This window comes from Thamnophis elegans, chromosome 10, assembly GCF_009769535.1.
Source record: "Thamnophis elegans isolate rThaEle1 chromosome 10, rThaEle1.pri, whole genome shotgun sequence".
Taxonomy (NCBI): Eukaryota; Metazoa; Chordata; class Lepidosauria; order Squamata; family Colubridae; genus Thamnophis; species Thamnophis elegans.
The window spans coordinates 52,620,838-52,646,789 of NC_045550.1; the positions used below are offsets into that span (position 1 = coordinate 52,620,838).

Consider the following 25,952-nt stretch of genomic DNA (forward strand, 5'->3'; position numbering starts at 1 on the left):
AATAATCAGGTTCCACAGTCCTTTGTTATCAGAATTTCCAATTTATTGGCTTATTTATGGAGTTCTTTTTTGCCATGAGATGTCCTCTTGTATTTTAATACAAATCTTTCTTATTAGGAAAATGAATAAAGAACAACTTATCAGATTACAATAAATAAGGCAGTTACTTAAAAGCCAAATCAAATTATATGTAATATTTATCATTTTTAAATTACATATGCTTAGAATGTAGATGTAGAAAAATTATAATGCATTGTATAAATTCATTTATGTAAATAATTCTATTTGCTTGAAACACAGATATAGTACCGAGACTACAAGTAGCCCTCAACTTACGACCACAAGAAGCTCAAAATTTGCATTGTAAGCAAGACAGCTATTAAGTGAATTGTGCCCCATTTTACTTTTTTGCCATTGTTGTTAAGCGGATCATGCAGCTATTAAGTGAATCATATGGTAAAGTAAATCTGGCTTTCCCCACTGATTTTGCTTGTCAGAAGCCAGCTGGAAAGGTTACAAATGATGATCGCCTAACACAGGGACACTACAACTGTCATAAATACATGACAGTTGTCAAACTCCTTAACCATGGGATCATGAGGATGCTGCAACATCCTAAATGCTAAAACCAGCCATAAGTCACTTTTTCCAATGCCATTATAACTTTGAAGGGTCACTAAATGAATGCTTGTAAGTCAAGGACTACCTGTACTTCACATTCCAATTCATTTAATAGTATCACCTTCTTTCAATCCTCTCTGTTTACCTATAAACAGAACAAAGGCCTTCTTGGAGCAGATTCTAAACCATGGATATTGATTTAGTGATGATTATTATGTCAGAGATTGTAATATTAACACTACAATTATTCATAGATACTGTGCCCTTACCACACTGAGACCTATAGAATCAATAGAAAATATCAGCCTTTGCTTTTATCCATAATTCGCTAAGTATATCATCTCTGAAAAAGTATTAAGCAGGCAATGTATTAGTATCAACTAATAATATATTGTACTGTAGCAAGAAAAGCAAGGTTACAAAGCAAGATACGCTAGATCTGTGAAATATTTTCCAATTATAACATGTGACACAGTCTCCAAGCTATTTTTATTGAAAAATGGGATAAACATAGTTCAAGTAAATAACTGCATTCAATTTCTAAGTTTTCAGAGTCTAAAATTGAAGAATTTTCACCAGTGTTTTAAATCATTTGGATTGTGTGGATGGCACTGAGTGAAGAGGAATAGTCTTGGGCCACATATAAAATATACAGTATAATATAGTTAATGTATATAAAAAACAAACTTCCTTTAAAAGTCTTGTGGGCTTCATTACTAAATGTCTAGGACCAAGTGTTGGACACACCTGTTTTGAACAGGTTTTAAATTTTCAGGCATTAAATAGTCTGAAAAATGCACGGCTGTATTTAAAATGGAACTAGCAATTTTATTCTTCTCAAAATATATTAAGCTACAGTTTATAAAAGGTTAAAATTCAGCATAAATTTTAAAGGAAAATAATTTAACAAACATTTGCTTAATATAATGCCTAAGGACACCTGCAAGTACATAATTTAGCAACTATAATTTTAGAATGATGCAGTTTTTACGTAAAATTGGATATCATTAAATTATTTTACTATAAAAATAATAAACATGCCTATGATTTTCATTACAGGAAAATTACAAGTGATATGTTTCCTGGAAAAATATACAGAAATATTTACTGCTGTCAAGTTTGTATGTCACAGATTTTCAAAATTATAAAGCAGGCTAACTTATAACATTAAGTTTTTCCAAATACATTGAAATTTTAGCAATAATAATATCAGTGATTCCCTCTTCCCATTTTAAGAGCTTCTTTAAAGCTATACTTGTTTAAAGTGTTGTAGAACAACTTTCTCCTCTTAATACAATGGAAAATTAAACATAATATTATTTGATTTATATAAACATTATTTAACGAAGGGTAGGATACCATGTTTAGGGGTATTTGAACTGGATTAGCACAGTAATACTTTCAGAAAGTTATTTGTTTCACAAGAGAGACTATAGAATGACTGGTTATACCACACTGAGCCACAAACCAGATTACCACATTTATCCTAGTGAATTGTACCCACATGTATATCTTATTAGTTTGCCACACACCCCTTGTAATTAGACCATAGTCTGATTCTTATAACGGTCTAAAGTATTTCACTTTCTAGTTTTTAAATTTTTATTTATTTATATCCCACCCTTTATTATTACAAATAACTCAAGGCAATAAACATATCCAACACACCTTCCTCCTCCTGTTTTCCCCACAACCACCACTCTTGGAGTTTAGTTGGGCTGCAAGAGAATGACCGGTCCAAGGTCAGCCAGCTGGCTTTCATGGCTAAAGTGGAAATAGCACTCAAGGTTTCTAGCCCCTCTCCATCTTTTTAGCCTGATGCCTTAACTACGTGAGCTTTAAAGACACTGCATTATTTTTTATCAAGACTTTACACCAACAAAAATGTCACAATGAAGGCTCCAACAATGTTCAGAAGGTATTTTTCAGCAATAAAGTGTTTTAAATTAATTTAGTTAAGATATGTACATTGCTTTTTAGATACAATATTATTATACACTTAATAGACTAGAGTATTCATTCATTCATTCATTCATTCATTCATTCATTCATTCATTCAATGTATTGGTTGCTCAGCTTACCATAAGGTATTTCTGCATGGCTTACAATCATAAAAGTATACATATGCATATGTTGCCTATACATATACAATTTAAACATAAATTAAAATAAAAAAAATTAGTGAAGGGCAGCACAATGGGGGAAAGTGAGATCTGTTTTTACTATATCAACCACCTCCACTGTGCTATTCCCAACCAGCTGTCAGAAACATGTTTATACCTTTATGAAAGGATAGGAGGGTTGGGGCCAACCTCATATTGGGGAGGGAAGGAGATGTTCCAGAGGGCAGGAGCAACAGCAGTGGCAGTCTTCTTGCTGGACCCTGCTAGCTGGAAAAATCAGGCTGATAGGACCTGCAGCATGCTTCCTCTACTGGTATGTGTGATATGGGTAAAACCTAGTGGGGTGAGACAGTCCTTCAAGTAACCTGGACCATGAAGGGCTTTAAAGATGATCACCAACAATTTGAATTGCACCCAGAAGCAGACTGGCAACCAATGCAGCTTGCGGATCAGTGATATTACAGGGGTCATTCCTGGGGTCGCCAAAAGTTCCCATGTTACTGCACTCTGCACCAACTGTGGGCTTCTGAATGCTTCAGGGTAGCCCCGTGTAGAATGCAATGCAATAATCCAACCGCATACTGTAGTGTAAAAATAACTTTTATATGCACTGCAAAAAAAAAAATGCATGTGACTCAGTTTATTGCGATGTAGGAACTTCTGACCCAAATATTTATATCTTGTAACCAGCCACATTCACATTTTTATATTCATTATTCCCTTTAGTCTCCCAAGCGCAAAGATGACTGGATGCATTTGAAAGGATGAGAATACCAAGGTGAAAATGTATACCAAAAACAAAGTCACATTTTCATGCTTTGGCCAGCTATTACATTTGAATGCAGAATCTCCTAGGTTTTTTGAACAAGACAAAGTCATTATGACAAGAAAAGTTCTCTCCCATGTCCGATTTTGATACTGTGTAAACATTGCATCAAAGTATAATGGAATAGATATGACCAATGGTTGCAAACCCAAACACTTCTATACTTAAGATTATTAAAGTTTCACTCTGACCAACTGAAAACAACTGCAATACATCCAGGATACAGAACAAGGGTCTACCAATGAACATTATCAATGTTAATAGTACCAACATCAGCATTAGCCTGCATTTCAGGATGCGGGGGGGGGGGGATACTATATTTAAACAAAAGCTATTTCAGTGTGTTTCCTTCAAACATATTTATTCCTGACCAAATGAGAGGAACCCCTTAAAACTGGACAGCAGGAATCACTCTTTTAAATTATATAATCCCTGAGATCTGGTCATATGACAAGATACCTCACTATTACTAAGCAGAAACACCAAAGTTTTTCCTCCTGAGCATTTTTCCTCCCATTTTTCCCTTCCTCCAACAAGGAGGACATCCTTTCCAGGAATGGGCATGCATTTTGGGTGTGTGCAGAATGCCTCATGGAATATGCTCTGGTTGAAGTACCTTTTTGTCGCCATGGAAGGCAGGTTGAAACAGTTTCTCAGTTGAAGGATATGCAACCATTTGCCCTTTACTAATAGCAGGGTTAATTCCACCACTTGAGGCCTGTCCAAAGGCATCCAGGAGACCCTCCACACACAATCAGGGTCCCAGAAAGACAAACTCCCCCACCCCCCAGCAAGATCAGAAGGGCTGAGCCTCCTTCTTGCAGATGCTCCCCGCTTTTATCCTCCTCCTTTCAACAAGACAGGTTGCTGTCGTTTCCCGCCCTCCATATAATGTATGTATGTATGTATGTATGTATGTATGTATGTATGTATGTATGTATGTATGTATGTATCTATGTATGTATTCTCCTCACAGCTACGGAAGGGCAGACATCTTCATCCAAGCAACTCCCGACCCGTATTCACCTTTCGCCCTCCCTTTACCTAAATCCTCCTTACCAGAAGCTGCTTATTTCCCTTGCAAAGGTTTGGTCACCTGCAGGAAAAAAAGGGTGTCCTTTCCCTCAGTCTGTTGCGGGACAAGTCACTGTCCCCCTTTTTTTTCTCTCGCGGCGCCCATGGAAGGGCTAGGCCCGAATACACCGGGCCTTCCGATGCTGGAACCCCCCTTACGCACACAGGTTGACGTAACCCCTGTGGGGTGGGTCAGGCCTTACGCAAATCTACCAATGGACACCCCCCCCTCTCCGGGCATTGCCTTGGCGACACCCGAAGAGACAGAGATGAAGGGGGCCTTCTCCTTCCGCCACATTACCTCACTTCTCGCTTTCACCTGACCCGCGAAGCCTCTAGGACTCCCGAGCAGGTTCCCCGCGTCGCTCCTGCCGGAAGTACGTGCCGGAAAAAAACCGTCCTCCTATCTCTCTCTCTCTCTCTCTCTTTCTGACTCTCGCCGCTGCCGCTGCCACCGTTGTTACCACACACACCAGGCGTTGTCCGGAACTAGCCGGCGATCGCATGAGCCCATGGGACCTGTAGTCCGCTTCTCAGAAAAACTACAGGTCCCGAAAAGCATTGCGAGGGCTCGGGCAAAAGGAAAACGGGGAGGAGAGGGGGAAAAAAGAGGCCTCGGCAAGGCGAGCGGGGAGGGGGGAGGAGCTGGCGAGAGAGAAGACCAATTAGAAGCCAGAGTCGGAATGATGGGCGAGGCTTTGACCGTATTAGGGAGAAAGGGGCGGGGCGAGAGGGGGGAAGATGGGCGGGGGGAGAGTAAAACTCTTCGGGCTCCACAAAACGCGGCAGAAGCGATCCTGGAGGCGGCGGTCTTGCTTCTCTCATAGTTCCAGCGCAGGGAGCGGGTTGAGAGGTTGGCGGGTTCGGCTGCGCCCCACCTGAAGCCCTTGGCGACTTCGTATCAGAGGGTTTTTTCTCTCGGACAGGTAAGCACCGCCAGCCGCTCCTTCCACCAGCACAGCTCCTCCTGGGTGTCTTGGCTTGCGGTGAAGCAGCTCCGGTTGAGGAACGCCGGAGCGTCCACCTTGCGTTGTGCAGCCTTTAAAAAGGGGGATCCTTCAAAAAAAAAAAAAATCCCATCGTTCGGTAAACGAAGTCCAACGTGTGTCCTTTAGGTGAGCTTTCCGCTTATTCACAAAAAACACTTACAATGCTTTTAATAAAAAATCTTAGTACCTTCTATTTCAGCAGAATAAACGGCTCCAAATATATTTAGGGAGAGAGAGGGGAAAAAAATCAACATTGCAATATTTGGGGAATTCTCAAATCACTTGATCATGATAGTCTTTCGGGATTGATTCTTTTTCTCCTTTGTTTCTGCCTTTCTGCTAGGAATCCAGGTCTTGCTAGATCTTTTCCCACCTATGTTGCATAAATTTCCCTGAGCTAGGCTTGAGACTTTTTCCTGACATTTTTACCAATACCTGTTTTCACTTAGACGATGAGACCCAATTTGGTTTTTAACTGAAGACCCTGTGAGTTTCATTCATTCTCTTTTTTCCTCGCATGTGCCAGGGCATCCTAAACAATTGTAGCACCCGGAGCAGAACTTTAAAATGCATCCTTTTAGTACTGGGATTGGCCTTTGTGGGTTAATATAAAGATAAATGGTTGCTTATTGTATCCTGTAACATTAGCAGGAGTTGCAGTTAGTGCAATAAATCCCTTGAAAGTTTTATGTTGATTGTCTGACTGTTAACATGACCCTTTCTGAATTGTGTGTCTCCCTCTATGTTAGAACAAGCTCATTTTTATGTATTGAAGTCATTGGAAATGTTGTCATTATTTTCATGTGTACTGAAATGTAAATTTCGTGTTTTAAAAAAGTGGGGGGGGAATCACCTGTCAGTTATCAAGATGTGGAAGAATAAACGGCTCCAAATAGATAAAAATAAATTTATGAGTTTTTCTGATTAGCACTGATTAGGTTAATCTTATGTGAATTGCATAGTACTGGTATCTCTGTAAATCTGTGCAACTACTCTGTAAAATAAGATATTCAAGAAACATTTCTTGAGAAGATGATTCAGTCTCTTCACTTCAATTGACTATACTCACCTCAATGAGGAATGTAGAAATGCCCAATTGTCTTTTTAAACTGCAGGCTGAGATCTGTGTGAATAAGACTTCAGCGCTGTAAAGAACCAGGAAATTTATTTTCTTCTACCCATAGAGTGTTGTCAGATTGATCTGAATACCTGGTTCTTTTTTTTTTTTTTTTAACAAATGTTGTCTCCTTAACATGTTGCAATTCACATTTCCCTCTCCGCATTTAATAAAAATGCATCTTAATATTATGTTATGTAAATTTAATTTGTGGACTGTAATAGAAATATGTAGAAGGGGAAGGGGTTTTTCAGATTCTTAAATGTCAGTATGACATTTTATATCAGTTCATTTTAAATTCTTATCAGTTTTCTAGATGTTTAGAAAACCAGGTGCAGGAATGTTTGTATCCCTGATTATTTACTTCCAAATTGAAGTTCTGCCAAAATAAAATTACCATCTGGCTTATCTGTCTTTACATGACAATAAAAGCTTCAGTGCGATTTAGTTTCAGTGAGAATACCTATAACATAAACCATATAATCCTGAAAATATTTACTTATAAAGAAATATTTCTAAAGTCTATGATATGGCCACTTATGGGGTATATTTATTACTGCATAAAAAGAAAACACATTAAATTAATTATTTAGTGCAAATACAGAGTAATTTTAAAATAACTGATTTGTGAATTAAAACACACTCTAAGCATTTGGGCTTTCTGTGACTATATAATTGCTTATGTGATATGATGTGATCCATATTTCCATTCCAGGCTTTGCATATAATGTAAGTCTATAAATTTAATCTCATTCTTATATGTGGTTTGGATAATGCTTTTTATAGTTCATCTCATGGGTGTCATGCCATTGATCTTTCATTACCAAGAATTTGATGAAAAATATCTATGTAGGTGCTAAATAAATCACATTGTGGTTTGTCTGAAGAATGGACTGCTGATTTGATTTGGGAATCGTTAAAGGATCACATCTGTTTTCAGGATCACATAGCTGTTTTAATAAGCCACAGGAAAATATTGTATTCACAATCCTAAGCATTCTGAAATAGTTTTTTTCTAAATAAATCTGAAGCTTTATACATTCATATTTTATCCAGATACATATTAAGCTAAATCTATCTCCTGAGTAAAACAATCTTTTTTTAGGTTTCTTTTAAATCTCCCCTTTATTACTTTCTAAGTAACTTAAGATGATACATCGTTCTCCTTCCTTCTTTTTTTCCTACAACAACAATGCTGTGAGGTGAGAGAGAGCGCGACTGGCACAAAAATTATCCAGCTGGTTTTCATGCCTATCGTGGGACTAGAACTCACAGTCTCCTAATTTCTAGGCTGTACTTTAACCTCTAGACCAAAGTGGCTCTTAGTTATATCTCAGCTAGGATATGTTTAGATATGCAACTATAATGAGAAGCATTCCTTTTCTTTTTATATTGTACATGGAGAAGCTTTGCTTGTGTATGTGGCAGAAAGATTTGCAGCCTGGGTTTTAAGATCATCAGTTTTTCCTCTTTCTGTTATCTTTTCTTCCCTTGCTGAATGGAACCGGTAGGGAAAAGCATGTATTTTACAAGAGATCTGAACAGATTATTTGTAGAGGTATTTTGAAATTAACCGGAGAGCCACATGCAACCTAAAACCATAGGTTGCTCTATATACCATTTTTAATGAAGTTCATGTGTTCTTTAGAAGTTGCAAAGGGGCAGTTTATCCTTCACAACAACAGGAAATGTTTTCTTTTAAATGGAAGCATCATTAATTTTATGGGGGGACGGGACGACCAAAGCCTTGTAACCATTCATTTAAAAAAACCAACAAAGTTATTGTTATGAAAGTAAATTTTATAACAAACTTGTAAGCTAGACTTTGCAACTTCAGGTTAAACAATCTCTAGTTTCCCATAATTTATTCTGTGTCTGCTTTCATGTAAGCTATTATTTAGTTATTACTATGGAATAGGCTGCAAGAGTTCACATATTATCCTGAACTTTGTACTTTTCACAATCCTAATTGTTTGGATTAATACGGAAAACTAAGACAAGCCACATTTTGGCTTTGTGACCAGTATGCGGGAAATTTAACCTCTCTGTCCTAGAATTTTCAAAATCATTTCTGGCTCAAGCTGATATCCATTTGAATCTTAGATTCATAGACTAACCAAATGCATTCAAATAGTGGCAGTCATTACACCTTATGATAATGAATTTCATAGGCTCTTTATGTGCTGTATTAAGGATATAATCCTTTTTCCCTGTTCTAAACCTTCAGCTTTATTGGAGGACCCATGCATTTAGCATTTTAAAAGTGAAGGGAAAAAACCCAAATAGTTTCAGTCCCCTAGTAATTCAAGTGGCACTTTGTCCAATTGTGATGTTGCTACCCATTACAGTTCTGTTTCCTATGTCCATCAAATTGTTTGTAGTTACATAGTATAGTAGTAGTAAAAGTAGTTTACATAGTAAAAGTAGTCACATAGAATAGAGAAAAGTTTCTGTGCACACTTTTGCAGCAGTGTGTTGCTTCACTAGATGGTTGATGTAGAAAGAAACATCTGGAAGTTGTGATGTACAATGAGATGTTCCTCAGACAGTTTTCTGCATTGCAGCTCCTATATAGTTTTACCTTTATCACAGGAAGAATCAAATTACAAGCATCATCTAAAGCATGTTACTCCACCCCCTTTTTTTGCAGATGTAAATATTTCTAGGTTAAATTAAAGCTTGTTCCATCCAAAAAGCTGAGAAGACTGTAGTCAAAAATGCAGAGATTGAAGATGATGTACTTACTGTAGATGGGCAAGCATGGAAACATAAGAAATTGGCATACGGTTTTATATTATAGTTGTGGTTTCTTGAGTAAACCATAAATTAGACTGAGCTGGTTTAGTATAGATCACTCATAGCAGAGATTGCATGAGAAACTTTGCTTCTGAGATTTTAGCTCAGGATATTGTCTAACAAATCTCTTGGTCCAATTCAGTCAACAGGGGAGCTGGCCTAAATACAATGAGTTTTCCCAAGGTTTAAAATGTCTAATTTGTTCTCTGAATTTTCTCAGACTGAAAACTTGGTTTGAATGTTTGCCATACCAATGATACTACGAGGAGCAAATATAAGAGAATGAGGGGTATAGGCTACCCATCTCTGATTCACTCCACTAAACCACTAAGCCAATAATTCCTTAATACTAAGAATACTTCTCCTTATATATATATTTTCCCTGCTGAAGAGTAGATTACAGTACCTAAACTCCTGAATTATTATCATTATTGGAACATACTTTAGATAATCCTGAATTTATCGTACTCTTTACAAACAGTTAATGGAGATCCATCTCAGTAATTACCATTATCTGCAAGGACTCTGGTGTAAAGAGAGTAAAACCTAGATTAGCAAATCAATGCCAAAAGGTCTTTAAATTATTGAGCACATTTCCTCTGCTCTTCAAACGAGTCTAATTTGACAATGATTATTTTTCATGTTTGCTAACTCCCCAGAAATTAGAAAGGGTTTGTTCTGTAGTGTGGTGTTCTGGTTTGATATCCATAAGATTGTTCATATGGGTGTCATGAAGATCATTATACTGTTAAAAATGCAAATGTAGTTTTGACTTATGTACTAAAACCTGGAATGTATCACTTACATGCAGAATATTGGATTGCTTAAGCATGGAGGAAAGCAAAGATAGGCATTGTTCATCATTACAAGTATAGCACCATCCTAGATTAATAGTCTTGACATGTATATATATCTGATATTTGCTTTTGAGCTGCCTTTTTAGGGACATAACAGAAAGACTGATGAATATTACATTGCATTATCAACTTTAATTGTTTTAAAATTGAGCTAAATGATTTGTTTTTATATGATAAAATATGTTTTTGTGGGATTTTAATTGTCTTTAATTTCTTGCCTTCCTTCCATCATCTCTCCCTTCCTCCTGATTTTTAAAAAAAATCTTCTACAGAAAAATACAATGAGCAAAGATTAAGGAAACATGTCAAAGATCAAAATTTAATGGTACTCTGACCAATAGTGAATTGCCAGAATGTCAGATAATCTGCAGATTCAATGCAGAATACTGAATTTAGGACTTTTGGAATAGGATATTTTGTGGGGAAGGTTTCAAGGAAGCGTGACCCGTCAAAACCGCGGTCCACAAAAGCGCGATCGACGAAAGCGCGCATTTGACGTCATCACAGCACGACGAAAAAAAAAAATTGAAATAACAATAAAATTTAGGGTTAGATTTAGGCTTAGGTTAAGGGTTAGGTTTAGGGTTAGGTTTAGGTTTAGGGTTAGGTTTGGGGGGGTTAGGGTAAGGTTTTCGCTTTATTTTTACATTTTTCGATCACAGCGCAATGTTTTCGTTGCGCTGTGATGACATCAAATGCGCGCTTTCGTCGACCGTGATTTTGTCGTCCGCGGTTTTGTGGTGGAACCTCAAGGAAGAGCTGGTTATGGCCAATCATGGCACTGTTGGGTTTTTTTTGCCGGGGGGGGGGGCATAGATAGCAGCTGGAAAGCAACTTCAGTTGTATAGTTGTGGCAGCCAGATTATCTTTCTAGATCCTCCCTTTCTTAGGTCCTCCATGGTCAAACTATATACCAGACTACACTAAAATGGGATTAATTCAGCATTCAGCGTATTGGGAAGGCACAGCCTGAGATGTAAATATATAACATAATAGTGATAATATAATGCAGTATGGAAAGGGAAAGCCATCAAAAATAAGTGGCTCTGAGCACATTTGAATTAGTTGCATATAAATATTTAAAGATGCATAATACCAATGACTTGGGTAAGAACAAAGCAACTGTTTGGATTGGGGTCTATATATTTTTTTCAATGCCATAGGAGGGAATTTCAATGCAACATAGTATTAGAAAGCTAAAGTAGGTGCATAATCTGAGCAGCTGAAAGGTTCATCAATCAACAGAAACCGGAGAGTACAATTGCGTAGTCATGGATATAAAAAAGAGGGAGAGGAAACACCTACCTTGGTGGAGAGGAAAAGGATCAGAGGAGAATCAGTGATTATATGAAATGGACAGAAAGGTTTTCTGGACAGCATTTCCCCTCCTGTTTTAAAACAATGTCAAACCTATTTTAGCACTTAACGTTAGGATTGCTGTGCCTTCCAACTCAAAAATGACAGGTGAACTATGGCACAAATTCCAATCATAGGGCAGAAAACAGGGACCCTGTAATTGATAAACCACATTCAGTCCTCACCACCCATTAATTTAGCATCTCGTCCATCCCAAGAGCACATCTAGCTAACACTGGGGGATGTTTTTTGAATTTTTGGAGTGAATTGGATGCCCAATGTTTTACAGAGACTTCAGGTACCTTGTTCATCCCTGATAATCTCCCCTAAAAGTAATCTGATTTTCCTAATTTTTGTTCTTTTTTTTTTCATGCAACCTGCTCAGAGTTGCTTTGCTGCCAGGAAGGCATCCTTTACTTTTCATAAAAAGCAATAGCACTTAGGTTTATATTCCGCTTCACAGTGATTTACAACCCTCTAAGTGGTTTACAGAGTCAACAATCTGGGTCCTCATTTTTCCAACCTTGGAAGGCTGGAAGGCTGAGTCAACCTTGAGCCTGGTGAGATTCGATCTGCCAAACTGCTGGCAGCCGGTGATCAGCAGAAGTAGCCTGCAGTACTGCACTCTAACCACTGCACCAGCGTGGCCCTAAATACCCAAAACATAGGGCTAAAAAAAAAAAAAACCTCTGAAAAAAATCCCAATGTCAGGGTTCCAAATAGCATCCAAAAGTAAATCAAAGTCCAAGGCAAAGTATTGCTCAAAGTTCCAATTTATTAAGAGAGCCATGTTGGCACATCTGGGAAAATCTGAATCTGAAAATTTCCCGGTTTCCCCCACCCAGTTGAAAGTTCAAGATCTTGCCCCCCACCCACACGTCCATCACATGGTCCAATCTTCCACTGCCATGCTGCAGTTCCACCCATCCAGTTCCAGTCAGGTGCAGCGGTGCAAAAAAAAAGGATGACCTTGGCTTTCTAAAAAGAGTTTTGTTATGGCTACATAGCATCTAACTCCGTACAATCCTCCCTCCCATTTTCCCACAAGAGAAAATGCATAGTAGAATAATAGAAAGTGTGGCAGGCCAAAGGTAAAAAAAAAAAGATGGCTGCAGCTCTGACACCAACTTTTTTTTTTCTTTTGCTACTTGCAAGGATGTCATGCTGTTAGTGGTAATCTTGCTACTCTTTTCTTTTTTAAAAATGTGGTCCTTCTTCAGAAGAAAATTGTCCTCCTGGATGAATTTTGGGGGGAATATCTTCCTTTAGAAACAAATTCTTTTGAATGAAGCGGGGCTTATACTTCTCAGTAAACTTTCTTGGGATTTGTGCTCTGGTGTTTACAGCAACCACCACCTCCCTTTGCAATATTCTCCACCTTTCTTTTCAGGATGTAAGAAAAAAATATTAAGCCCACTGGCAGGTAATTTGGGAACCAAGTACCTATACTCATTTATCATCCTTGTCAGAATTAAAAAAAAACAAATTCAGAATTTGATTCAAGCCATTATTTCATCCAGATTGACTTCCAGACCTAACTATATAATTTTCTGGTGGTCTCTTACCTGATTCTTTTAGCTTTTTAAGTCACATGCTGTCATCTGCTATTGATTTATTGATTAGGTCTTTAAAAAACTGACATAATTAGATTTTCTCCTTGAGAAGTCACCTGCTGTAGGCAACAAACATGATTATCCCCACTGCATAAGATTTTGGAGAACAGCATTCTGTCTTCACTTTTCAACGCTGCCACCCCTCGAAAACTGTACGTAATTGTAGAAGGAATGCCATGCAGATTGACAAAAACACTGTCTTAAAATTAATCATAACTTGTCCTTAGTTGATATATCAATGTAGGCATCTATCTGTCTTTCTCATTGCCTGTTCAATCAGGTTTCTAGTAAGATGATTTCCTTCATATGTGGTAACAGTGAAAGTAACAGGTCATAAAATTTCATTCTTGCACAAAATCATTACCCAATCTTGTTGGATTTTTTCCAAAACCACTAGATTCACATATGATATTGATAATATGAGAGATATATTGCAGCAAAATGGCTGCTGAATAAATTTACTAAATAATAATAGTTTATTTAGCTCATTTTTTGAGCCAGCCACAGGTAAGAAACCAAAATAAAAAACATGCTAGTGGCTTTAGTATGATATGTCAGCAACATACTGATTCTTGACATATATTTAAGCCTTGCAAATGCAATTGCATGTTTTCAAAAAATGTAGTTTAGGAAGGGGTGAGTTGACACCAATAGAAATCAGGGTGCCAAATTTGTATCTGCAAAAATACTATATTATCCTAAGACTGGTTATTAAAGGAAGAAGCTAATGGTGTGAAAGAAGTTCATCCGTAACAGGGAAGAGGTAAGACTAAACTGGCACATTAAAAATCTAGCCCAGAGAAGTAAATTTAGGGTATAACCTGACTACTGTGCAGACTAGCAGATTACAGGTGGTCCTCATTTAATCACCACCTACTCAGCAATCTTTCAAAGTTATGATGGCCCTGTATGAGTTACAATTGATCCTTTGGTTTCTTAGCCTGCAGCAAAAGCCCCCAACTATAAAGTAACAGCAAACTGTGGTTAGTTGACCAGAATGTCCACAATGTTTCCTGCTGGCTTACCACAAGGAAAGTCAGTGGGGAAGCTGGCAAGAAGTCAGAGGTTGTAGTCAAATGAAGTCCTCGTATACCTTGCATGGTCCTTGCTTAAGGACAACAACCAGGACTTCCAGAACTGCCCTTGCTAAGTTGCAAGGGGAGTTACAAAGGCCTACCTTAGCAAGGGCTAAGTTGCACAGTCATGTGATGCTGTGCTTCATAAGTGCATCACTTAGCAATAGCTATTCCAAGGACGACCTGTATAATATAGTAGAGCTGAAACTAATGGGACACTGGGAACCAATAAACTCTCTGTTATATTTTATTAAGCCAGCAGGAATAACAGATGTTACTAAAAACTATAGGACAAAATTCGCAGAGCAGGCAAGTTGTTAGAAAGTGGACTCACAGATGTGTGCTGGATAGTTTTCCCCAAGCTGGACAGTCTTCAGAAGTATTGATTCAATCTCTAGAACGTTCAGTGATGGCTCTGCTGGCTGGAAATTTGTAGGAGATGATATTGACAGTCAGGGTTCCGAAGGATCAAGCTTCAAAAGAAATCCAGTTATTTATTAGGAGCAACATGTTGGTACGAACCCAAGTGAAGCCAGCTCTGACCCCATGTAATTTACGGCCCAATTATGACCCTGTTTTTCCCCTCCACCCAGGGTGTGTCATAAATCTCATTCTCCAAGGAGCACTTTCGCTGGCTGTAGTGATCACTCCCCTTCTGGCTTCTGTGGTTAACCTGGGAGACAGCCTTAAGAAAGATATGCCTGGAATGTGCTTCTGTGTGTGGCTGCTGTTCTGCTTCACCAGTTTCCCATCCCTCTTGCCTATGGCAACTCGAGAGCAGGCCAGGGATGCTTTGCGAGTTGACAGACACATCAGGAGGACATTCGGTTGGGAAAGCAGCTGTAAAGGCATTTTGAATAATGAGATGGGCAATGTATAAATTTAAATAAATAAATATTAGTTTGGGGTCAGTAAAGAAATTAGAATAAAGTGAGATCATTAAAATACTGACTTGCTTTCAATGGAAGTTCTTTATGCCCCAGCCCGCAAATATCCGCTCACTTTTCCTAATGCTAATAGCGGGTCATATATTTCTTATATTCCTTATTCTAACAAATTCATCTTCAACTGTTCTCAAAAGCCTTAGCTGTAAGTTCTTGGAGCACTGATTTTCATCTTTGTAGGAGGGCCCTTTCCAAAGGACTTAAGAGAGCAGAGCAAATATTGTGGAAAAGATTTTTTGACACTGCATGATAATACATGCAAAGCACTTCCCCTTTAAGTTATTCAAGCAGCTGCATCTTTTTCCAAGCTGACATGCTTTTTGTTTGAAAAAAAAAAATAGTCAGAAATCATTTATGAAGTAGATATATAATCCTGGAAAATAACATAGTTGTTCTAATGGTTCATAGTCTTTCAAAGGATATGAACAATTTACCTTGTTCTGCCTTTGCATTCTGCAAAGTCAGACATATGTGTAATTTGATCGCACACACTTTGCAATCTTTAAACTCCTCAATAGTGACCATAGAATTGTCCAACTTTGCTAATGTGGGCATTATTCAAGTGTAACACAAAACCACATTTCCTTTATTAGTTGATTATTTTCCCCCAAGTACTCTTCCTAATTCTAGAGTTAAATACTGATTTAACATATATTATTGACAATATTTCCTCTCTCTTTGAGTCAGTCAGATGAACTTAGGCTTTGATCCAGCTGGTGATCCTTTGACAAGTCATTGATCTTTCATCCATCTTCAATGTCTTCCATAATGAGAGGATTAGGCCTGATAAGAGTCTTCTTCCTCTTGAGCACCGTTCTACCAGTAGTGTTCTACTTGAATGCTCTGTGGACTTCGTACCACTCCAAACGAACAAATATTCAGTAGCGCAAACACGTTCTAATCCATTTTATAGCAATAGCAATAGCAGTAGACTTATATACCGCTTCATAGGGCTTTCAGCCCTCTCTAAGCGGTTTACAGAGAGTCAGCATATTGCCCCCAACAATCTGGGTCCTCATTTTACCCACCTCGGAAGGATGGAAGGCTGAGTCAACCCTGAGCCGGTGAGATTTGAACCGCTGAACTGCTGATCTAGCAGTAGCCTGCAGTGCTGCATTTAACCACTGCGCCACCTCGGAGTCACTTGCTGTCCTTTCTCTGGACTGAAATGAACAATTTATCTTCAGTAGGTACTAGAGCCTGTCTCACTCTGTTTTAGGCATTGTAGCTGCCAATCATTACCCCCAATTCCAAGTTTCTTCTTTCCAAAGAAAACTCTACCTCAGGGTTTCCTTTTAAAATTTATCCGTGCCAGCCCCATATCTCTTTCTCCTAAGAGAATTATTAGCTACCAGAATCCAAGCTATGCATACTTTTGCTTATTAGCAAAGTGATTGTTTTTATATCTTCATGGATCCATGGATACTTGAAAAGACACTGAGAAACTAGGGTTGAGAGCAGGCTCATCACACTATGATAAATAATATGACTGTCAAGCGCCAGGGAAATGAGGAGATCCAGACAGTTCAAATGGGTGTAAAGATTTATTGCAAGCTCAAACACTCTACAAGAATCTGAACTACTAACAGTCAAAGCAATTTGGCAGTAGATAAGAAATTCAAGGTGGGCTGAAGTTAGATCTCTTGTGGACATGAAGGGACTCATGACTGATGATGTATTTGACCCCTCCCTCAGGCTCACCCTAGTCATCTCTACACCGGCTTATCAATTGACAATGAAAGGCACTTCATGGCTTGAAGGTGAGGGAGAATTGTAAAATAAATGTCTGAATGATGCTGTGAGTTACATTTAATAGCATGCAGTCATGTAAGAAGATAGAGTTTAGAATGTCTAGAAGAGTACGTTAATCTTACCTTTCTGTGTGTCAAGTGAAAACTGTATGATGAAACCTCTTCTGCTTTAGAATTGTGAAATGCATCTTCCTTCATAGATAAAACATAAGCTATTAACTTCACTATAAATCTAAATAATAAGGTTTACTATGCAGCTTGTATATCTATGCTATGGTTGACACATTCCAATGTTGCTTGGGTCAATATCTTGCAATGTTTTAAAGGTGAATTTTCTGTATCTTCAGGATAACCTTTCGCTTTCCAACCTAAAGATTTTTTAAAAATATTTTAGCATTCTGTGTTCCCCATAAAATTACAGTTTTTTGGATTGTAAATATGGTGCAACAGATCAAGACCAAGGTCACAGCCTACACTATCCTAATTACAAGGCCGTTGTGCAAAATTGTACACTGTCGTGGGAACCCCAAAAAATGAAAATAAAATATTCCAAATGGCATCAAATTCCATATGATATCACCTGCTTTGGGTATACCAGCATCTGTCCCCAAAATCACCACATGACCAGGGAAAAACAAGACTCACATGGAATGTTGTTAAATCAGGTTTATTGAAAATGACACGTTTAGTGTAAAAAAAAAAGATTACGTGGGGTGGGCCACTGGGATAAAGATTCTTTGAAACTGAATGAACAAAACTTCAACCCTTATTTGTTAGCGAATTCATTAAAGTGAGGTCTCTCTTAATTGCCTGAAATTATTCTTCTCAGATATCTTAGCTGAAGGGCTAATGGCTCTTTTTTAGCAGATAAGGTTGAACTATGAACTGCTCTTCATTTTTCATATTTTAAAGTATTCTCTTTTTGTTCTTAACCTCTGAAAGTTTTCTTGCAATCATGGGTATCATCTTAGGGGGTAAAAGGTGATCCTCTTACTTCCACAATCAGTGGTATCTCAGATCTAATCAAGGCAACTACTCTCATCAATCTTCCATTACCACCCAAGCCCATACTTGCGCTCACCGGGAATAATCAAGAGCATAAAACATTTTACTCCGTGCCGATTGAATGGGATGGTCTGAGAAGACTAACATTAAAGGAGACTATTTGTAGTTCGGGATTGAAACAAGGGGGTCCTTGGTGCTCTCCGAGCTTGTTTGTTTTCTTGAAGTAGTTTTATTACCCTAACTAGGTAACATGATCTGTGCTAGTCAAGAGTGCTGTTTGCTGTCAGATGGCGTTACCTACTTAGGCTAACGAAACATCTGCAAGAAAACAAGCAAGCTCAGAAAGCACCACTAACAATGCTCTCACCTTCATTTCACTCATGAGGAAAATTCACCATTAAAAAGAATTTGGACATCCTTCATCCTTCAATGTTTGTTTTTAATTTCTTACAATTTTTGTTTTTTTCTTTGTAAGCAATCAATGTCAGAGTTTTCACTTTTAATGAAAACATCTTTTAACCCAATATTTCTTCAAGAATTTGGAAGAAGATGAACTCCAACAGGTTCTTGCTCTTGAAAATCTCAGCCGGTCCTTTATAATAGTTTTCAATTCACCAATTCATATTTAAGATTGGGGTCTCCTATTTCCTCTTTATACTTTTCCCCCTTTGTTACGACCTTTAACATATTCATCTGTGGTTCATTATCATATTTTGAATCATCTGGCACAATGAAAGATCTTCGAGGAGAATCAAGACAGGTTATAGCTTCTCAGTTATGTTTTTCTGGAGTATCTTTTTTCCCCCTAAGGAATATGGTTGCTGAGCCTATATGTCCTTGTTTTTGCACAATATTCAAAAGTAATTTGATGACAGCAACAAAGTACACAGAACAAGAGATCTCATTAGATCACTCTCAGATATTTTTCACGAGTTTATAATATGAACACTGTCAACACATTTATGGAAACTGTTTGGTTATAATTGCTTTTTGTCTCATATCCTGAAGAGACCATTATTTATGGCTTACTATAATACAAATGTCGTGTTGGGTGTATTTAATTAAAATAGAAGCATGTTTGCTCAGGATTATCCTGCCTCTTTGAAAAAAATGTCGCTTTCCAACCTGGGTGAATGGCATAGCGAGCCTAAAGAGAGCATACAAATTCATGTTAGGAACCTGAAACCAGCCGCATTAGTATTGGGCTACATTTTGTGTTTTTAGTCATGCCTAGTCGAAAAGGGTTCAAGCAATTAACTTGCAAGAAAGCAGAAAAGGGACAGTGGTCATCCCATTATTTCTTCATCCATCTTGTTTGGGAATCTGGTCCTGATTCTTCATACTGGTCATCAGGGCTTTGTGCTCGAGAACAAGCAATTGTCAAGCATGAAGATTCCGGATCACACATAAATTCCAGTTCAGAAGATTCATTGCTCAAGCCTATGCACAAGAATCTGATCAACTAACAGTCAGCACTAAATTGGTGCTAGATAAGAGTTAATGAACTTGGAGCATTTGTGGTCACATAATGATTCTAGGCTGAATCATCTCTTGATTCTGTCCTCAAACTCTGCCTGCTCTTCTTCTACTGCAATAGGATTATTTTGGACTAATGGTATCACCATAGTTTTTCTGAGCCTATTTCCATCTCAACTGGCCATTATCCTAACTTCAAAGCATTAATAACTCATGCCTGAGTTACCTTGTTTTTCTCCTCATCCTCTCTTCCTTTTATGTTGTGCCTTTAGACTTTAATCCAGGGGTGGTATTTACTTACCTTCCCTACCAGTTTGCAAATGTGCATGAACATGTACTAAGCCATTTGTGCATGCACTTTTGGCTAAAAAAGGGCCTAAATGGGATGCCATAGAACCAAGGCGTTTGGACAGTTTCCACTACCGGTTCAGGCGAACAGGTCCGAATTGATAGAATACCACCTCTGCTTTAATCTGGGAAAAATGACACTTAAAAACAAAATTTACTTGAAATACTCTGGCGCTCTAGCCCTGATCCTTTTGGGTTTATGCAAGGTCCTGAAGCTATGGGTTTGCCAACAGACACGACCCAGGATTTTCTCCATTATGTTTTATTCTATAACTTTGTCCTTCGGCTATTTTAATGGTGCGCTCATTGCAATTGTAACTGAATTGATCCAGCTTGATACTGATTCTTCTCTTCTCTCTTCTCTTCTCTTCTCTTCTCGTCTCTCTCCCTCTCCCTCTCTCTCTTCCTCTCCCTGCCAGAGAATTAGATTGTTTAGCTGTGGTGATTTTCTTTCAGAAGTTGCTGTGTGAAGTCACTCTTGGCTATCCTTTTAATTAAGGATTAAAGCCTTTCTGGATTGTTGTTGTTGTTGTTGTTGATGATGATGATGATGATGATGATTTAAATTGGGAAGGGTGGAAATTCTTTTAACTATTAAAGAAATGGAAATTGCTCCAGTCATTCAAAATTCTGGTTCTGTAATTCCTTTCCTAGACAACTGAGGGAGACCTGTTTCATGTTCCTGTAATGACGAAAACAATTCTGTGGATGTCAGCATATTCATGAGTCTCATGTCTAGCCAATTGTTCTGACAAGGAGAGTAAAATTGGCTTTCTGCCACCGAGCCAAGTCTATGTCATTTGTAAATATTTGCGGTCATTAATCTTTACACTTTTCATTTATGGATATCTTTGTGTAAAAAGGTTGCTCTGTGCGTAGTGGAGCTGTTTTTTATTTTGTTTTGTTATGTGTGCCTTCGACTGTCAAGGTCTACTCCAGCAAATATTTAAAATAATAGTGAAGTCATTCCTTCTGGCAGCCTCATTTTTATGAGCGAGGAACTGATGCCGCCTATTCTCTTTATTGCCATTTTCCCACCGACTCAACATGGTGCCTAACTATAGTTAATATATTAGAATGCTTAATTTAATTGGCTCTGTAAATCTGCTTTTTTGGAATGATTTCCTCCTGCCTTTATTAAAGTAGTTTCAGAGCATTTAGTTAATGTGACCTTCACATAAGCATTTAGGATGCAGGCTAGCTTACATTTGAAGATGCTGGGGAGGAAGAAGGAGGAAATATCTATAACAGGAAATTGTCAGAATTTTTTTAATGAGCAACCTTGAGTAACCTTACTTATTGTTTCTAGAAGAGTGTCTACTGTATGCTATTTAGATAGTTCTCAACTTACAGCAGCGTTGGCGAACCTTTTTTGGCTCGCGTGCCATAAGTGGGTGTCGCACATTGCATTATGGGTGCAGCACACCCATGCACGATCCCCAGTGCGCATGCGCACACTACAGGTGCTCCCCCCATTTTTTGCACACTCTTTTCAACCTCCCCAGGCGCCAGAGGCTTTATAGGAGCCTGGGGAGGACAAAAACAGCCTCCCCCCCCCAGAAGCCCTCCAGAGGCTTCAGCGAGCGTCATTTGGAAGGTCACTGAAGACTCCGGAGCGCTAAAAATGATGCCCCGAGCAAACCAGAAATCTTACAACAACAGCGGGTACCAGAATTTTGGTCACTAAACAGTGCAATTGTTAAGCAAGTCATCATGTGATCTGATGATTTTACAATCATTTTATCGTGGTTAAGTGAATTGCAGTGGAGGTTAAGTGAATGTCATGAGTCATTAAGTGAATCTAGCATTTCCAATTGACTTGGCTTGTTGGAAACCAGCTGGGAAGGTAACACTTTGTGATCACATAACTGCAAGATGTTGCCAACTGCATAAATGCAAACTATTTGCCCAATACCCAAATCATGTGATTGTGGGTCAGTGTAATGGGCATAACTTTGAGGATGTCCTCACTTTTTGTGAGGCTATTATAACTTTAAAAATGTTAAGCAGTCATAAGTTGAGGACTGCTTGTAAGGGAAAAGTTTTGCAAATATCCCCAGTAGGAATACTCACAATTCAGATATTTGAAATCTTTACCAATATTGTACATGTTCACTCATAAACCAATTGTATCCCATTTGTGCATTAATCTCCTTTTTTATTTGCTGAAATAAATTGCTTCATTGGATTTTGTAAGACTTTGATGCATTTTGTGATAACTTTGCACTTTTTAATGTACATTTGAATGTGTTCCTTTTTAACACTGAAAACTGTTTTTTTTTTTTAAAAAAAGGATGAGTTGGGAAGAATGATCTGCGCAATAGTTTTGAAGTTGAAAATAGGAACAATTTGCTTGCCAAGGCAGAACTGATGAGTTGAAGTTCCCAAACTTTTCAAGCTGGTAGGCACATTTGGTCTTTCAAAGGCCCATTATGCACATTCTCAAAATAAATTAGTGAAAGCTCCCATGCGCAGGGGTTTGCAGATTCACAAAATGATTGTGATAGAGGATAAGCAATCGCTCAACACAGATTTGGCTGCCACAAAAGAAGAGGGGGGCGGGTGTCAGCTTATTTTCCAAAGCACCAGAAGGCAAGAAACAATGGATGGAAACTGATCAAAGAAAGAAGCAACTTGGAATTAAGGAGGAACCTCCTAACAGTCAGGGTAATTAACCAGTGGAACAGTTTGCCTTCACAAGTTGTATGTGCTTCATCACTGGAGGTTTTGAAGAAGAGACTGGACAATCACTTGTCTGAAATTGCATAGGGTCTCCTGCTTGAATGTAGAGTTAACTAAAAGACCTTCAAGGTCCCTTCCAGCTCTATTCTGATTGATTTAGTAAAATTCTGCTCACCCACCATTTTTTTCCCTGGAATTTCTGACAGTGGCAATTTCTGCTTACCTTTGGTATTTCATCTAGTTAGTTATGCACAGTTCCAAACAAAGTACAGACTATCAAGATCTACTTTTTATTGTCTGAGAAAGTTATAGAATCCCTAATAAAACTGAGGCAGGGAGACCTGCACTTAAGGATGTTTTCGTAATTAAATCAGGTTGGTCAGAGACTGCTATCCACAGAAACTATTAATAGGTTTCTTCAGTTCCAAAATTGCTATGTTGAACAGAAATGATAAAAGAATCTTCTGGTACTTGAAAGAAAACCAAATTAAACTAAAATCTGGTTATGCTGTAAACACTTGTGAACTTCATCACAGATGAATTAGTTAATGTATATACATGCATGCATGCATGCATGCATACATACATACATACATACATACATACATACATACATACATACAATATAGATATAGATGAAGAGAAGCAGGGGGAGGCAGAATAAAATGTAAGACACAAAGTCCAAACTGTATGTAAATATGACACTGACAATTCATAAAATAGTTTTCAAAAAAAGTCCTGGGACAGATAAATATTTACGTTTAAGATTTGCAAAAGGATTTAAATCCCACACATTCTGTTGAAAAACTGGTTCCTTCACTCTATACTTACTAATTGGTACTTGATATATAATTTGATATATCTGTGAATATTCTTAAAGGTCACTGAGTTTTTAAAATCATAAGTGACTTAGATAAGAGAATAAAAGGGGAACTCTTCAAATTTGCAGATGACACTAAGCTGGCAGAAAGATGGATCACAAGAGACTTGAACATTGGGCTCTATCTAACAAAATGAAATTCAACATAGAGAAGTCAAGTCTTACACAGGCAAGAAAAACCAAAAGCACGTGTACCAATTAGGTGGAACCTAGCTTAATAGCACTAACTGTGAGAGTGATTTTGGAGTCCTAGTAGACAATCAATTAGATATGAGCTAGCAGTGTGTGGCAACAGCCAAAAATGCAATCCTAAATTGCATTAACAGACGGATTGAATCAGGATCAGGTGAGATACTAGCACTGCTCTACAAAGCCTTATTAAGGGCACACCTAGAATACTGCATCCAGTTTTTGATCAGCTTAAAATAAAATAAAAAAGCTGTTGAGACTCTAGAAAGTTTACAGAGAAGATCAACAAAGATGATTAGGGGCCTGGAAGCTAAAACATACAGTATGAAGAATGGTTACAAGAACTAGGCATGGCTAGTCTAGTGAAGGGAGAAGTGACATAGCAGTGTTCCAATATTTGAGAGACTGTCACAAAGAAGAGAGAGATAATCTATTTTCCAAAGCACTCAAAGGCCAGACTAGGAACAGTGGATGGAAACTGATCAAGGAGAAATTCAACCTATAAATGAGGAGAAATTTTCTGACAGTGAGAATAAGCAATGACACAGCTGTGTCTTCAGTTGTGGGTGCTTCATCATTGGAGGCTTTCGAGAAGAAATTGGACAGCTACTTGTAAGAAATGGTATCGGATCTCTTCCTGGGGAATTCTGGGAGTTGAAGTCCACAGGACTTAAAGTTGCCAAGGTTGAGAAACACTGCACTAGATGATCTACAAGCCCTCTTCCAACTCTGTTATTCTAAGTCTAAATTTCCATCCATGATTATGGCCTTTTTTCTGTAGCCTAAGTCAGTTGGATAAGTCAAACATATTTTCCTAGATGTTAATAAATTCTTTCGAAAATTTGAAATTTGCAAGAACTGGCAAAGGGAGACTATCCATTATATAGTAGATACGAAGCAGCATACATAGTACCTACTTAGAGATGAGAAATATAATCTGACAAGCCATTCAGCCATTACCAATGGCAATGTCCTTGTCCCAATGCGAGGTGTAGTATTTTATGTTGTATCTCAAAGAGATGTAATCTGTCCCTCAACAGCTTTGCACATGCTTACTATAGGTTTCACTGTCTATTTGAGAGAATTAAACATCACATTAAAAAAAGCAGCACACACACACACACACACATTAACCTAGTGCCTGCTTAGATTTAGTTCAGTTTCATTTCACGTTGATCTTCTGCCTATTAAATAGAAGAGATGAGATATGATGAAGCAAAGGAAATCAGAAGAGAAGAATATCATGTGCCATGCCTATCTATGAAAAAATCAATCAACATTTCATTTTTCTCATAGGAGAATAAGCAGCAATTTCATGAGTACATGGCTTCACTCTTGTCCATTGGAGAAAGTTACTAGGAGGTTATTGTATAAGCTTTTGCAAAGGATACCTACTTATCTTATGTATTTATTTTAGAAGCTTGTCTTCTATTTTTAGTCCCCTACCCCTGAAAAACAATGTAATTAATGGGATAAGGAGAAGATAAATCACATTATTTTCGCCAATCTGGACTTCGTCCTCCAGTGGACTTCAGTTCCATGCTGATTAGGAATTCTGAAATTATGAAACTCAGTTAGAGAGAAATGTGGGCTGTAAAAGACATCCCTCCTACTGAAATCTTTGAAACCAACTGTGACAATAAAACAGTTCACATGCTGCACTAAAGATCCAGTTATTTAACCATGGTTAATTGAATTAATCACAGTTGGAAAAGTTCATTTATAACAAACCCTGGTTTATTTACCATAACAGTTGAGACCAGATGGCACTGTATGCCAGAAGCAAACAAATCTTATTGAACTCATTAAAAAGACAAGTACAGAAGGAAAATATCCAAAGAAAGCTTCCTGAAATTTAATTTTGTTTGGAAGCTCTGAACTCATCTCAACTTAAGGTGGAAAGTATATTGGGAAGCATTTGCACTGAATGCTAAAATTCCATTTGTTCTCACAATTTGAAAAGATTGTATAGTTAAAAAGATCCCAAAGGCTATGTAAATACATTAGTTTTTTACTACTTTTGTAAAAAAAAAGTAGTAAAAATTGTTTGATTTGTGATTTCCCTTATTTAGAGCTTAACCCGTTCATATCTTCATACTCAATTTATCCTTTTATGAAGGAAAATGTTTCTTAATTTTCTTTTTGTGTATGCTTGCCCTGGATGTAAACAAAGTAACTTACATTTCTCAATGCCTCCAGATGTTGTAATTCAATATATTGATCCAAAAT

At 37.8% G+C, this 25,952-nt stretch overlaps 2 protein-coding genes across 2 annotated transcripts in view; one reads left to right on the forward strand and one right to left on the reverse strand.

Moving 5' to 3' along the window:
- Window positions 1-5,149, reverse strand: part of PDCD10 (programmed cell death 10) — a 37,904-nt gene extending 32,755 nt beyond the window's left edge. The window contains exon 1 of the mRNA XM_032225472.1: window positions 4,946-5,149. The gene's annotated coding sequence lies outside the window, so the exon portion shown is untranslated. The remainder of the gene's footprint in view (window positions 1-4,945) is intronic.
- A 271-nt stretch (window positions 5,150-5,420) lies between these two features.
- SERPINI1 (serpin family I member 1) overlaps window positions 5,421-25,952 on the forward strand; it is a 146,136-nt gene continuing 125,604 nt past the window's right edge. Inside the window, exon 1 of the mRNA XM_032225704.1 lies at window positions 5,421-5,570. The gene's annotated coding sequence lies outside the window, so the exon portion shown is untranslated. The remainder of the gene's footprint in view (window positions 5,571-25,952) is intronic.